The sequence below is a fragment of the Eutrigla gurnardus genome, assembly GCF_963514095.1.
Source record: "Eutrigla gurnardus genome assembly, chromosome: 21".
Classification (NCBI taxonomy): Eukaryota; Metazoa; Chordata; class Actinopteri; order Perciformes; family Triglidae; genus Eutrigla; species Eutrigla gurnardus.
In genome coordinates this window covers 13,265,319-13,271,402 of record NC_139932.1, presented here as the reverse complement: position 1 = coordinate 13,271,402, position 6,084 = coordinate 13,265,319, and positions in this window count along the sequence as shown.

The following is a 6,084-nucleotide window of genomic DNA, read 5'->3' as shown; positions in this document are numbered from 1 at the left end:
TCTGGCACAAAGTTAAAGCGTCGAGAAATGACATTAGCGCTGCTCTGCGCCTATTGGCTTAAACGCGAAGCTCCGCCCCCTCCAACTCCAACTCTCTCCCTTCTGAACACACACACACACACCTCCCTCTTACTTACAGGCACAGAGCGTACTGTATACATCCACGCCATTACTTTATGGATAGGTTTTGGAAGCATAAGCAAGTCCACGTGATCTCTTCTTCAGGAAGATATCAGGTTCCTATTAGCCTCTGTGTGCGTTAAACATACAATTAAAGCATATTGAGATCATTTAACATAAACTCAGTAACTCAGTAACATCATACATTCTACAGTTTGACAAAATCATTAAAATCACAGTCCTAGATTGATTATTACATCAGAGGTTCCTATGCTATTTGCTCACATGCTCCATGCATGCACCAAACAGGAGCCTGACACTGGAAACTGACACTTGTGGAGGTGTTATGTGCCGTTCAGTATGTTAGAGCAAACCCTGCCCGATATATGAAACCACGTATGTCCGGTATTTCAATAATCCACAAGTGGCTTCCTTTACTTGAAGCCTGCTGCTTTCTTGAAAAGTGCAACAGTTTTTTAAATCTCAATCAGTGTTTGGTCCTTGAGGACTCGATGCTCCAGTGGTTAGTATAAGGATGTGATGGTACTGGGCAGTTCTTTAGGTTCCAGGTTCATACTTGTCTACTACTACTATCTGAAATGTTCCATTTTAGCGTGTTTCAACAAAAATGCGTAGCTAGGCAACAGCTTGGGCTCCATGTTTACTTCCTATCAGCTGATGTCATTCCCATACGCCGCAGATGTAAATAAACTGGGACACGTTTAGAATGTTTACATTTAAGTGTGAAATGGTCCTTATATTAGGTGTGACATCACAGCCGTGGAAATCCTGACAGCTCTATTAAAGGCACAGTGTTTCCATACGGGATATGGTGGAGTGAGCCTTTTGATACTTTCACAGTATTTATGTAGCACTTAGATCTGCTTTATAATAAGTCAATTAAAACATTTTTACAGTATGGGATATTTAAGTAAAAGTCACTTGTGCAGGAGGGCTTTACAGAATCATTGGTGACAAGAGGTGCCTGCAGAGACAAAACCCGCCACAACCTGTTCACCCCGCTGCCGTCTGGCAAGCATAAAGAACTATCAGCTGCTGTATCAGCACATTTCAGGGCAGCTTCTTTTTTCAGGCTGAGACTCTTAAATTCATCCTCCACATATAATACAGTCTTACTTTTTTTCTGGAGCAAAATGGAACTAAATATGGCATTCTGTTGCAAATCCCTGTAATGACAATTAAAAACCCTTGTAAAGTTGTATGAGCCAGAATCCAACGCATGCCCTATTATTAGGCCAGCGTCAGAGTTAATTGAAAAAATGTGCAGAATTAAAACCTTACTCATGACACTATTCCAAGTCATGGTTGTCAAACTATCTTGGTCATCGAGGTGGATAAACGTCAAATAATAATACGTTTAAAAAGGCTGCAGGTCCTGATTTGTGAAGAGTTTGGATTGGATATTTTCTCTCTCTCTCTCGGCTGTGGAGTCGGGGGAGTGAGGCGAGCCGTTTGAATGTCCGTGAGCCTGGCAGTGGGACAGGCGGAGCAGGTCAAACAGTATGGCTTATTGTCCCTGCCAGCCAGTCAGTCAGCCCACACAGCGAGGGACCCATGGACGCCCTCGTTCACCCTGCTGGCTGCCGCCCTGACAGCTTGATTAACAACTTTACTTTAACATTTCACGTCTGAGTCTCATCCAGTGGGAACGTGAGGGCAGCGGCCCGAAAAACAGCTTCAATTAGTAGATCGGCTGGAAACTAGGCTGTCGGACGCTGGCAACAGACGTAAATCATGTTTATTAGATCACATTTGCTCTTAAAAACAGAGCTGGTATTGGTAAACAGTTACTCATTCGAATTCAATTGAAAATGCATTTAAAACACACTGTAGCTGCTGAACTTTTTTCATCGGAAATCCGATCATCTTCGGTGCCCCGATTGCTCTCTTTCCACCTGTTCTCCCGGCCTTGACTCGGAATAGAGCCGCTCTCTGTGCTTCGCCTCGCCTCTTTGTGCTCGCACACAGACATCTGTAACATTAAGCCTATTTACAGCAGACACGGAGAGAGGGAGCGGGGTATAAAAGGTAAGCCTATAGGCCTACACAAGCAGACCCGAGAGGAAGCGGGGATCAGTGCAGCGTGGAGAGCACAAAAGGGGCCTCCGGGTCAGTAAATCCTGCCCCCCTGTCACCTTCTGGTACGTGGAAACGCTGCACAGTCGATGGACGTGTCAGGAGGCAGGCGCAGCGCGTTGTACATCCCTGATCCCGCCTTTTATCTCCGTCCTCTCCACGCCCGTTCTCCTTTCTTTGCGGAACACTGCTTTGAAAACAATCCAGATTGATGTGGGACTGCGTGCTTTGTGACGGCAGCTTGTGTGTCACGATGAATGGCAAACTGCTGCGTGAGGAGGTTATCTTCCTATCAGGGTATCTGGTTGTTGGAGACAGTAAAAAGGCATCTCATTTGAAGTACAACGGGCTCATCTTTCACGCGGTGGCCTGGTTAGTTATCCCAGATATTAGGCACATTTGTAGGAATCTAGATTTGGCAGTAGTAAGGTAAGGTAAAATATAGTTAGTTTGGGATCATCAAGCAATATGCAAAAAATGAGTTTCCCTTCCTGGTGGTGGCTCACCAGGGCCCCTTCTTTGTGTGACCCTGTATAACCCAGCTCCAAAACCTCCTACCCCCCTTTTGTGAGAATGAGGTAAGTGTTTCCAGATTTGACCCTAAAGAAAAACTGTCAATCAAGCTGTGGGAATCTGGGCAGCGTTTCGTAATGGTCCAACATCATTGGGAGAAGACAGTGAAAAGGAATGCTGTCTGAATCATCCTCCGCCTTCGCTGCTCCGACGGGTTCACCCAAAATAAACTCCGGGTGAAGCTTCTTTCACCTTCAGATAAAAGCACAACTTTGTTTTTTTTTTTAAATATATTTTTCTTTGCATTTCTCAGCAGGATATCCGCTCACTCACTGTCACTCATCGCATTTATCTACCTGCAGCATGGCGTCTTTCTCCCCTGTCATTAGTCTATCTGCCCGTGTCATCTCTGTCGTTACCACAGGCAGGGGGAATGGGGGTCAGGGTGGGGGGGGGGGCTGTTATCACTAAGCTGTCATCAGATTCGTCATCAGAGGAGGTTCGGTTACACTTACTGGAAGGATCTAGGACGCATGACCCCAGTGTCATACCTGCATACGTGGAATGGTTTTCTTTCTTTCTGTCTGTTTGACACCTTAAATCATGGATGCAGTTCTTTGCGTAACTTGATTTTACACAAGATGTGTTGATTTATGACCTTTAAAAAGGGTTGGTAGCCAGAATTTGTTACCTTTGGACAGAGATATGCTAACTATTTTCCCCTTAGATTAATACTTAAATAATGCTAAGCTAACTAGCTGCTGGTAGTAGATTAATATGTACTGTAGAAACATAAATCTCTTCATATAACTCCTGGCAAAAAAAATAATATTTAGAAAAAAAGAAAAATGTCCTGTTCAACTGAGCGCTGCATCTCAGCCCATACCTGCATGCCCAACATGTATAATTTTAAAGAGAAAAGCATAACTCAGAATGACAAGTGGACCTTCAAGGGTGAGAGGTGGTATGACACAAGAGCGGGCCGACTAATGCAACTAATTCAGGTATTTTTATGAGAGGAAGGGCTCCGAGTGGATGGAGTGGAACACAATCTTTCCTCATTTCTGGAATTCCTGTCACCTGTGAGTGGTAATTGTTGAATGAAGTAAATCAACAGTCGGGGCCCCCCTACAGAGACACACACACACACATATACAGGCACACACAGTTTCCTACTCACTGGCAGGGTGTTTTTTTAGACAGGTGCGGGACAGCGAGTGAACGCACTGGTTAAATGTTAATCCCATCAGGTGGATGTGCTGGTCATTGCCCAGGGCACATGTAGCCCCTGCACACACACACACACACACACACACACACACACACACACAAAACAACTCCTATGGTGATACCTCTCTAACTCCCCTAATTAGGCCCGGGACACACATCACATCCGGCATGCTGCCTCCAACCTGTGCAGGACCTCCAGCAGTTAAGCCACCATAGCTGGCATACCTGAGCACTTTGTCAGCCACTTGAATCCCCGAGAGCCCGGCTGTTCAACTCTCCAGCCTTTTGACCATATTAGGTTGGGTGGTCGTTAGACTCAACTCAAGTGGATGGAAGTCGCCATCATCGCGGCCCTGTCGCTTCCTGCTGCATCCCCGCTCCTGAACACAATTACTGGGGATGTCAGTCACTGCCTGGCCAAGAGACCCACACTTGACTTTCCAGAAAGGACTTAATGGGGAGCCCTTAATAAACGTGTGAATGGTGCATACGTGTCAAATATGTCAATATATAAATGCTTGTTATGCTTTAACACATGTGGTTTTAGATTGGTCTATCATGGTAGGCATCTAGTACGAAAGAAAAATATGTTTTTATTGATGAGCTAAAAGTGTTCTGTTGTGTTTGTAACTAATGTCATACTTTAAACATCTGGGTGATGTTTTTATTCATAGTGAGTCATCTCTTTTTGTCCCAGGATCTTCATGGTCCAATTCCACTTGAACAAGGTTTACCTCCATCAAAGGTGTCAGAAATGGGGTGATACAAGAACATTAGACTATCCAGTATCAGTCATTATCCCTCCATCTTTATGGTTATTGTAATTTACAATGTTGTCAATTTGGTCTTGACACTGATGTTACTGCTATTTGTGTTTTGGGGCTCAAATCTGTGACCATATATAGGAGCACTCTGTCTATAGATCTTAAAGTGATTACCTCACTGAGTTAATGCTAAACCTCTCCTATATGACATTGTCTAATCGTTAAGCCTCCACACACTCAGAGACCATATATGATCAACTCTCCAAAGCAGTAAAACAAAGGAGCCCATTTTAAATGGATGTAACACTGGGTGTATTTTAAAGATTCACTATGTAGCATTATTAATGTAAGACTACAATGAATTCAATTCAATTGAATATGATCACATACATTCAATAATTATTTAGAGCACATTTAAAAACAACAGCAACGTACTTTACAATCAGCAAAGATGTAAAAACAACACAGTAAAACAAAAGAATAATAACATAAAACCATAAATCCATAAAAGGAATAGCGTAGAACAACAATAAGAGATAAAACCATAAAAGCAAAGCCATATAAGCTGAAGAAAAGTGCAGGATAGATAAGAAAAAGAGGACTCAAGCAGCTATAAACAGCAGTGCAAGGGAGAGTAATGGATGGGTCATAAGAAGGGTATTTCCAATATTGTCAAGAAATAAGTGGAGGAATTAAAAATCAAGTTTGTGACAGTGTGTGTGTTGGGGGGATTGCTGCTTACTCAGGCAAGCTAAAAAGCAAACAACATCAGGCATTTAGGCAAGTTGAAAACACACATGCATGCACACCAAGTGTACAGAGGGCCTCGCTGGTATGTTTCAGTCTAATAAAGGAAGTATCATGTCAACCCTGCATGATATCACATCACTAATCTTTAACTCCTCATACTCAGCGGAGGCTCTGGTTGCGTTTTATATGTGCTTTGTGTACGCTGTATGCACAAGGCACTAACCTACCTGTGTGCCTTTTTCAAAAGTATTTTCAAGTAGTGAGCCAACCCCCCCATTCCTCCTTCCCCCCTCCTCAGGGCTCCGGCCTCAGGGAGGAAGTGTGTGACAGCACGTAGCTCCTGGACCATACTAAGGAATGTCTCACACACACACATGTATGAACACACACACACACACACACAATCCAGGAGACATGTCAGCCAAGGGCAAGCCTGGAGATCGGAGGGAGGGGTGAAGAGGGTGAGGATGGAGGGACCGTGGAGAGGAAAGGAAAAAGGAAAAGAAAGACCTTGGATTGCACTCTCGCCTTGGGAGGCCACGGAGAACAAATGTCTTTGACAGTCCAGAAATGAATTTTCCTGCCGTTGTTACAACTGCAGCCAAGTACG